Here is a 9970-nt window from a genome sequence, read left to right as displayed (position 1 = left end):
TTGCCTTACTGCAATGAGTAGAACCTACAGCAAAGGGCATTTTTTCCTCAGTGTGATATTAGCTATAGGTTTTTCACAGACGCTCTTTATCAAGTTGAAAACGTTCTCTTCTATTTCCAGTTTGCTGAGAGTTTTTATCAGAAATGGATGTAGGAATTTGTCAAATGCTTTTTTTGTATCTTTGAGATGATCATATTTTTGTTTAGATTGTTAATACCGTGGCATGGTGGCACATGCCTGTAGTCCCAGCTACTCAGGTGGCTGAGGCAGGAGGATCACTTGAGCCCAGGAGTTGGAGGCTGCAGTGTACTATAATCATGCCTGTAAACAGCCACTACACTCCAGCCTGGAAAACACAGGGAGCCTGGAAAACACATAAATAGCTAATGTATTTGTTTGTTTGTTTGCTTGTTTGAGATGGAGTCTCATTCTGTTGCCCAGGTTGGAGTGCAGTGGCATGATCTTGGCTCACTGCAACCTCTGCCTCCCCGGTTCAAGAGATTCTCCTGTCTCAGCCTCCCCAGTAGCTGGGACTACAGGCGGGCGCCACCGTGCGCAGCTAACTTTTGTATTTTTAGTAGAAACGGGGTTTCACCATTTTGGTCAGGCTGGTCTTGAACTCCTAACCTCAAGCGATCCACCCATCTTGGTCTCCCAAAGTGCTGGGATTACAAGTCTGAGCCACCACAACTGGCCTGGTTAAGGTTTTATATTCGGCATATTTTGTGACAATAAAAATATTGGGGAAAGTAAACAGACAACTTAGAGAGTGTGACTAGGGGTTAATGTGAAGACACTGCATGATCCACGTTGTGTCCAAACAACAATTTTAACCTATCAGTGTGTCTTTACAGCATAACAAAAAGAACAGAGAGACATAGTTGTGCTTATCTCCTAAACTAGAATCTGGAGCAGAGCCTGACTGAGCATCTTCCAGGGCCCACTCCTTATCTCCAGCCGTCTAGAGCACAGGCATAGGGCTGGGGTCTGCAGAATACTGCAAGAAGTGAGGTGGGTGCAGAGGAGTGGGCTCCACCCAGGCTAGCTGCCCTGTGGACATAAAGGAAAAGAGCCTAATTGTGGCTGAAGCTGAGCTGGGGGCAAATATGGAGTTTAACAGAGTGGGGCACTGTTACCCCTCAAGAGGAGGCAGACAGGTCTGATCACTCCAAACACCCAAAGGTGAGTTCAAACCCTTCCCCGTTCTCTTGACTTCACTGGACAGCTGGAAACCTGCATCTTTGGTGGCTGAACATCCTCACTCTTGTTCCCTAAGGACAGACCCTGAATTGATTCCAGGAAACCCTGTGTCCAGGGAGACACTACACTTCCTAGGCTGCCTTGCAGTTGAGACGGCCAGTGACGCGTCCGCAGAAGTGACAGCAGGGCTTCCAGGAAATACCCTCAAGAAGCTAACTCAGCTGGGGCTGGGAGGTGTGGGAGCTAGTTCCCTCTGGCTTTGTCCATGGCTCTCTTCCCAGCTGGACTGTGGGATGATGCTAGGGCCCAGTCAGCCTTCTTGTCGTCCCAGGGATGGAGGCTATGCACCAAGGGTAGGAAGCAGAAATACCAAAAGAACCTGGATTCCTGAGGCTCTCTTGGGGCTGCAAGACAGTGGTGGATTGCTAACCGCAGATATTTGTGTTTATATATTTTCCACGCAGGAACTTCTATAATGGCACTGTGTCTGTAGGGAGGGTTATGGCCTGTCAGTCTGAAACTGCATAAGGGCTCCAGGCACAGGTTTTGTGTCCAAATACCGTGCTGTGTTTAAGGCACATCACAGCACCGGAGAATGTGGGAGAGGTCACATTCATCCATTCAAAGTGCAGGGAGGTTCCTATCCTGACACCAGCAACACTTACAAGAATGAACCTAAAGCTGGGCAGTGAGGAAGGAAAGGAAAGAGAAAGTTTATGAATACAGGTGGTATTGTTTGAACCGGTCAGTTGCACTGTAAATCACAATAAAATATCACTAAAACAGAAGAGTTGGCCTCCCTGAGGATGAGGCCTTTGGGTCTCTAGGCATTTGCCAGCTCTCCTAGCCTAGGGGCAGGGGCACCTGCACAGCCCTCTGCTTTCCCTAGAATTACCAGCAGCGAGCATATGTCAGGGAGAGACATAGTTGTCTTAGCACTGAGGCTGAAACCCTGGATGTTCTTGGGAGGGCACTGATTGTGAAGAACAAGCTACTTGTCTAGTCCCTGGAGGTCACTCCTTAAAGCCTCCTGATGAGGCAAGTTTACAGGATCCACACTCCCCAAGCCAGCAGTGACACCCACGTTTGGCAGTGAGAAGTAGGGCTGTAACTTAAGTAGGGCTGTGAGCCAAAAAGGCGGGTCGGGAAAGGGATTTATCTTAAAGGAAAAAGAGAGGACAGTGAATGACCTCATCATTAGCTGGGAGGCTCAGGAGTGCCCTGGTAGACAGTCACTGCCTGTAGGTGACTGTGTAGAAAGCAAACTTTGGCTGTCACAGTGCATAGAGAGGCCTGGCACAGCCTAGGGAAGCAGAAGTCTGGTCGGTGAGGCGGAGGAGGAGGGCCCTTCTTCTGACCCCACGGGCGTGGCTTGGCCAGGAAGCTCAGGACTCGCTTCTCCCCACTGCTTGGCCACCTTCTCAGTTCACTCTCAATCTATTGGAAACTTAGAGGGAAGGCGGCTGCCCATGGCGCACACCGTGGTGGAACCCTGAGGCCAGCGGAGCACAGGTCTAAGGTGAGGCAGGTGCTATTAGGTTAAAAATAGAGGTTAAAAATAGGGGAAAATCTTTTTTTTTTTCTTTTTCGCGACAGAGTCTTGCTCTGTCGCCCAGGCTGGAGTGCAATGGCGTGATCTTGGCTCACGGCAAGCTCTGCCTCCTGGGTTTACGCCATTCTCCTGCCTCAGCCTCCCGAGTAGCTGGGTCTACAGGCGTCCGCCATCTCGCCCTGCTAGTTTTTTGTATTTTCAGTAGAGACGGGGTTTCACCGTGTTAGCCAGGATGGTCTCGATTTCCTGACCTCGTGATCCGCTCGCCTCGGCCTCCCAAAGTGCTGGGATTACAGGCGTGAGCCAGGGCGCCCTGCCAAAACCAGGGGAAGAATCTTAAGCACTATTACGGACAGGCCCCCAGGAGAGTTAAAGGTCAAGGTGGAGGCCAAACTAAGATTGGAAGGCGAGCGGGAGCGGGGAGGGATAGCATTAGGAGATATACCTAATGTAAATGACGAGTTAATGGGTGCCGCACAACAACATGACACATGTATACATATGTAACAAACCTGCACGTTGTACACATGTACCCTAGAACTTAAAGTATAATAATAATAATTTTTAAAAATAGTTATGATTGTTTAAAAAAAATATATTGGAAGGTGAGTATGGAGCCCGGAGTCACGGAGGTTCCGGAGCGGGTGATGGTTTCTGAGAACCTCCAGGCTCTTCACGAGTTCGGTGAAAGCTGCTGGAGTTGACTCCGTTACTAGCAGTGAGTGGGACACAATTCCTAACCCACACACACGTTCGTTCAGCTGGACCCCTCCTGGCAGGAGGGCTCACCTCTGGGCAGGTGCTGGGGCCACAAGAGAGATACGAATGGACTTTGTACCCTTCCGGGAGGGTAAGCGGCGGGGAGGCGGGGGGCGGGCAAGAAACAATAAAGCCGGCAAAGAAAGCACCACAAAATTCCAAGTGGCGGTAAGTACCAGAACCATGGTACCTAATAGTGACAAGCAAATAAAGTACTCTGGTGGATCAAACAGCAGGGGAATGTTTGCTATTTTACATAAGTGCTCCAGGAAGGTGCCTCAGACAGGGACAGTGAATGGTGACGTAGAACCTCCGGGGAGGCTGCAGGAGGGAACTGCCCGCCCCTCCCAAGTCCCCCGGTCCCCGGTAGGGCGCTCACCCTCAGGCCAGAGCAGGCCCGGGTAGGAGCCGCAGGACTGGAACCTGCGCCTCTGCGAGGACAGCTCTCGGAGATGCGCCAGGTTCCAGCTACAGGGCCGCGTTCCGCAGACGCCGGGCAGGCAAGAGCGCTGCGGCTCCGCCCGCGGGGACCAGTAGCCCGCACCGATCCAAGCAACCCAGGACCAGGGCCGCAGGGCTGCGGGACTGCTTCAGCAGCTCGCCGGCCACACGCAGGCCCCGCCCATGCCGAGGCCGCACCCCGCCCCTGAGCCCCGCCCACACCCCGCCTCCGGCCCCAAGCTCCGCCCACGCCACACCACTGCAGTCCGCCCCCGGTCTCGTCCCAGCCCTTCGGGGTTGGGGAGGACCCTGCTGGGTGTCGAGAAGATGGAAACTGGACCCACAGGAATGGATCGCAGAGGCCGGGCGCCGTGGCTCAAGCCTGTAATCCCGGAGGCCGAGACGGGCGGATCACCCGAGGTCAGGAGTTCGAGACCAGCCTGGCCAACACAGTGAAACCCCGTCTCTACTAAAAATACCAAAATTAGTCTGGGAGTGGTGGCGGGCGCCTGTAGCCCCAGCTACTCGGGAGGCCGAGGCAGGAGAATTGCTTGAACCCAGGAGGCGGAGGTTGCAGTGAGCCGAGATGGCGCCATTACACTTCAGCAGTGAGACTCATCTCAAAAAAAGAAAAAAAAAAAAATTGGAGTGCTGGGATGCTGATGCTGTGCGGGGAGGAGGGACGCCCCTCCCCTGTGCCTCCCCTCCCCATCCCTGGCAGATATCCAGGTTACAGAATAAGAGTCTGCGGTGCGACAAAATGAATGAGCCACTGGTACTCCGCACCCATCAGCCTGCTAGATCTCCCCGGGAGTTACGCTGGTGAGAGAAACCAGTCCCAGAGATCACAGATGGATGATCAATTTCTCCAAAGAACAGAGGAGAGAAATGCAGGACTCCTTAGCGGTGCCCAGGAGTTAGGGAGGCGGGTGGGTGTGGCTATAAAAAGGCAACCCAAGGGGTGCCTGTGAAGGAAATCTGCGTCCCGCGGAATGCAACACGCCGTTGGGATACCAGACCGTCCTTTGTGAGATGCCACCATTGTGGGAAACCGGATAAAGGGTGCATGGCTCCACAGAAAAAGTTCAATTAAAGGAAAATGGTTTAAGGACAAGGAAATACCTAGAAAAGGGAAAGTCTTGGAACCAGAGCCAATGGGGGGATTGGGGGGGGGCGGTGCTGGTGAACAGTTTGGGCCGATTGTCTTTTTTTCTAGAGCTTGCTGGCTTCTGCCACCTCATTTGGCAGTCACCTGCCACTGTGACCTCCCCAAGGCCCCTTTCCAAACTCCAACCTCTATACCTTGATTTCTGGTGTCTCTACAGATAGAGACCAGAAACATTGATGTCCCACTCTAACAACAGAGCAGAAGGAAGGAAGATTTCCCCTGTGTTTAGAATGTTCTTAACGAAAACAAATGCAACTGTTGATTGCACTTCCTGAGGGTCGTTGGGACTTTCCCTCTCATATACTTATTGGTTCATTCATTCGTTCATTTTGCTTTAACTCACAGTGGCCCTCCCCATCCTAAGGTGCAGTGCTGGCATTGGTCTATGTATTGATGCTGTTCTCCTTGTCTTCAGAGGTGAGAATGTGCCCTCTCTCTGAGATGCCCTTTTGCCCCTAAGCTCCCCAGCGGGGAACAGGCTGCCTTGTCTCGTGAGTTCAGATCCTGGGAGCAGCTTTCATTTAGGAATGCAACAGCAGGTCCTGGGAGCATTGGCGCCTGCGCGCCCATCATGCGAGTCTGTGACGCAACGTCACCACCTTGTGGCAGCGAGGAGAGATCACAACGTGGACTGAGCAAGTTGCTCCCTGCTTGGGGTTGGAAGCTGGACTGGAGTAGTTCCCTGGGTCTTTTGAATCGTGTAAGTTGAACGGTGGTAGACTCCAGGACAGTTCAGGAGGAGCCCATTGTCAAAAGGAAAATAACAGAACTTCCTGCTAATCTGGTATTGGAGCTGAGCAACTACTGCAAACGAATGAGATGTGACCATAATTGCATCCTGAGTTTGAGGAGGAGGTCATGCTACTAAAATGAGACAAAATCAGCTCCAACGACAAACATCGTATCTGGGGGTTTTCAGATTCTCACTTTTCATTTAATCCCCAGCCTTAGTGGAATGCAAGAGTCGGAGCGGGCATTCTGGGCAGGGAGGCAGCTGAGGCAGGTACACATCTCTTCTCCCCAACGCCCCCTGTTTCTATTTCCGAATAAAATGGACCATTGTGGAGCTAAGGTAAGGCTAAACTAGCTGAGCCACCTCCTGAAGAGGTCATTGCTTTTGTTTTTATTTAATGAGCTTTCTTTCCCTTCTGCTACGAGCATCCCCATCCCTTTGGGAAACCAACTCTTAATAACAGAGTTTTTTGTACTTTTTAACTCTGTTTTTCTGTAGCCAAATATGTACAACATAAGATATGCTGTTTTATCCATTCTTAAGTGTACAGTTCAGAAGCATTAATTACATTGACAATGTTGTACAACCTTTCCTGCTATTTATTTCCAAAACCTTTTTCAACAGAACAAATAAAAAAACGGTACTCATTGTATAGTAACTTCCCATTCCCCCTCCTTTCATCACCAGTAACCTCTAATCTACTTTCTGTCTCTATGATTTGTCTGTCCCATGTACTTCACATAAGTGGAATCCTACACAATGGGCCTTTACACTCAGCTTTATTTCCCTTGAAAACCTTGTTGGCAAGTTTCATCAGTGTTGTAATATGAATCAGAACTTCACTTCTTTTGGCTGAATATTAAAAATGCACAGGTCGTTTGAGATTTGTGAATAATGTACCAATGATTATTGGCATATATGTATCTGTGTGACTCCCTGCGTTTAATAATTTTTGTATCTATCGAGGAATGGAATTGCTATTACAACAATTCTATGGTCATCCTATGTTTAGCTTTTTGAGGAACAGCCAAAATGCATTTCACAGTGTCTGCAATTTTATATTCCCACCAACAATGTATGAGGGTTCCAATTTCTCTATGTTTTCACCAACATTTGTTATGTTGCTTTTTTTTTTCTACATTATACCCATCCTAGCAGCTGTGATGTGGTATCTCATTGTGTTTTTGATTTGCATTTCCCTAATAACTAATGACTTGAATCATCTTTTCATGTGTTTACTGGCCATTTGTATACCTTTGTTGGAGAAATGTCTATTCAAGTCATTCGCTTATACTTTAATTGGATTGTTTGTCTATTCTTCGTTGAGTTGTAGAAGTTCTTTATATTCTGAATTTATCAGATATATGATTTACAAAAAGTTTCCTTCACTCTGTAGGTTGTCTTTCTTGATAATATCCTTTGATACACAAAATTTCAGATTTTAATGAAGTATACTCCCAATGGATTTTGTTTCTTTTTGTCTTTTTGGTTGTTGTTTTGCCAGAGATTTTGGTATCATATTAAGAGCCTATTACCAAACCCAAAATTATGAAGATTTACTTCTATGTTTCCTTCTAAGAATTTTATGATTTTAGTTTTTATATTTAGGTCATTACTTGTGAGGGTTTTTTTAAATATGGTGTGAAGCAGGGTCTCACTTTACTCATGCATGTGGAAATACAGTCCTTCTCTATCATCTATTGATGGAACTACTCTTTCCCACGTTGAATACCGCTTAGCGCCCTTGGCCATAGATATATGAGTTTATTGAGGATCCCTTGTACATGTCTTGCTGCCTTTATGATTTTCTCTTTGTCTTATACAGACATTCCTCATTTCATTGCATTTTGCTTTATTGCAATTCACAGATATTGTGTATTTTACATATTGAAGGTCTGTGGCAACTGTGTCAAGCAGGATTTGGGGACCACTTTTCCAACAGCATGTGCTCATTTCTTGGCTCTGTGTTACATTTTGGTAATTCTCACAATATTTCAAACATTTTCATTATTATTACCTCTGTTATAGTGATCTGTGATGTTACTATTATAATTGTTTTGGGGTGCCACAAACTATACTCGTATAAGTTGACAAAATTAATGGATAAATTTTCTGTGTGTTCTGACTGCTCCAGCGAGCAGTCATTTCCCCATCTCTCTTCCTATCCCAAATTCTTTGAGACAACACAGCAATATTTGAATTAGGTTAATGAAGAACCAACCCTATAATGACGTTTAAACCCACAAATAAAAGAAGAGTTGCATGCCTGTCACTTTAAATCAAAAGTGAAACATGATTACAGTTAGGAAGACATGTCAAAAGCCAAGATATGCCATAAGCAAGGCCTCTTGCACCAAACAACCTGCCAAGTTGTGAATGCAAAGAAAAAGCTCTTGAAGGAAATTAAAAGTGCTACTTTAGTAAACACATGAATGATAAGTAACACAGTCTTATTGCTGATGTGGGGAAAATTTTAGTGGTCTGCATATATCAAACCAGCCACAGAACTCCCTTCAGCCAAAGCCGAATCCAGAGCAAGGCCCCAACTCTCTTCAATCCTATGCAGGAAAAGAGAAGTGAAGAAATTGCAGAAGAAAAGTTGGAAGCTAGCAGAGGTGGTTCATGATGTTTAAGGGAGGAAGCCATCTCTGTAACATAAAAGTGCAACGTGAAGCAGGAAGTGCCGATGTAGAAGCTGCACCAAGTTACCCAGAAGATCTAGTTAAGGTCATTGATGAAGGTGGCTACACTAAACAGATTTTCCATGTAGATAAAACAGCCTTCTATTGGAAGAAAATGCCACCTAGGGCTTCCATAGCTAGAGAGGAAAAGTCAATGCCTGGCTTCAAAGCTTCAAAGCATAGGCTGACTCTGTTGTTAGGAGCTAATGCAAGTTGGTGACTTTGAGATCAATGCTCATTTACCATACTGAAAATCTTAGGGCTTTGAGAATTATGCTAGCTTTTTCGCAACGGGTTTGCTGCCAGAACACAGGTGTCGTGAAAACTACCCCTAAAAGCCAAAATGGGAAAGGAAAAGACTCACATCAACATTGTCGTCACTGGACACGTAGATTCGGGCACGTGCACCACTATTGGCCATCTGATCTACAAATGCGGTGGCATCAATGAAAGAACCATTGAAAAATTTGAGAAGGAGGCTGCTGAGATGGGAAAGGGCTCCTTCAAGTATGCCCGGGTCTTGGATAAACTGAAAGCTGAGCGGGAACGTGGTATCACCATTGATATCTCCTTGTGGAAATTTGAGACCAGCAAGTATTATGTGACTATCATTGACGCCCCAGGACACAGAGACTTCATCGAAAACATGATTACAGGGACATCTCAGGCTGACTGTGCTGTCCTGATTGTTGCTGCTGGTGTTAGTGAATTTGAAGCTGGTATCTCCAAGAATGGGCAGACCCGAGAGCATGCTCTTCTGGCTTACACACTGGGTGTGAAACAACTCATTGTTGGTGTTAACAAAATGGATTCCACTGAGCCACCCTACAGCCAGAAGAGATATGAGGAAATTGTTAAGGAAGTCAGCACTTACATTAAGAAAATTGGCTAAAACCTCGACACAGTAGCATTTGTGCCAATTTCTTGTTGGAATGGTGACAACATGCTGGAGCCAGGTGCTAACATGCCTTGGTTCAAGGGATGGAAGGTCACCTGTAAGGATGGCAATGCCACTGGAACCATGCTGCTTGAGGCTCTGGACTGCATCCTACCACCAACTCGTCCAACTGACAAGCCCTTGCGCCTGCCTCTCCAGGATGTCTACAAAATTGGTGGTATTGGTACTGTTCCTGTTGGCCGAGTGGAGACTGGTGTTCTCAAACCCGGTATGGTGGTCACCTTTGCTCCAGTCAACGTTACAACTGAAGTAAAATCTGTCGAAATGCACCATGAAGCTTTGAGTGAAGCTCTTCCTGGGGACAATGTGGGCTTCAATGTCAAGAATGTGTCTGTCAAGGATGTTCGTCGTGGCAACGTTGCTGGTGACAGCAAAAATGACCCACCAATGGAAGCAGCTAGCTTCACTGCTCAGGTGATTATCCTGAACCATCCAGGCCAAATAAGTGCTGGCTATGCCCCTGTGTTGGATTGCCACA

At 47.4% G+C, this 9970-nt stretch overlaps 1 pseudogene across 1 annotated transcript; it reads left to right on the top strand.

Moving 5' to 3' along the window:
• The first annotated feature begins 8819 nt into the window (after positions 1-8819).
• On the top strand, positions 8820-9730 carry LOC108514230 (elongation factor 1-alpha 1 pseudogene; annotated as a pseudogene). The gene has a single exon (XR_001881160.1). The product of XR_001881160.1 is annotated as an elongation factor 1-alpha 1 pseudogene (transcript).
• Positions 9731-9970: the final 240 nt, after the last annotated feature.

Source organism: Rhinopithecus bieti, unplaced genomic scaffold (assembly GCF_001698545.2).
Source record: "Rhinopithecus bieti isolate Rb0 unplaced genomic scaffold, ASM169854v2 scaffold_32012, whole genome shotgun sequence".
NCBI classification, from domain to species: domain Eukaryota; kingdom Metazoa; phylum Chordata; class Mammalia; order Primates; family Cercopithecidae; genus Rhinopithecus; species Rhinopithecus bieti.
Note: the sequence above shows the minus strand (reverse complement) of the source record. Positions and strands in the feature narration are given on the sequence as shown.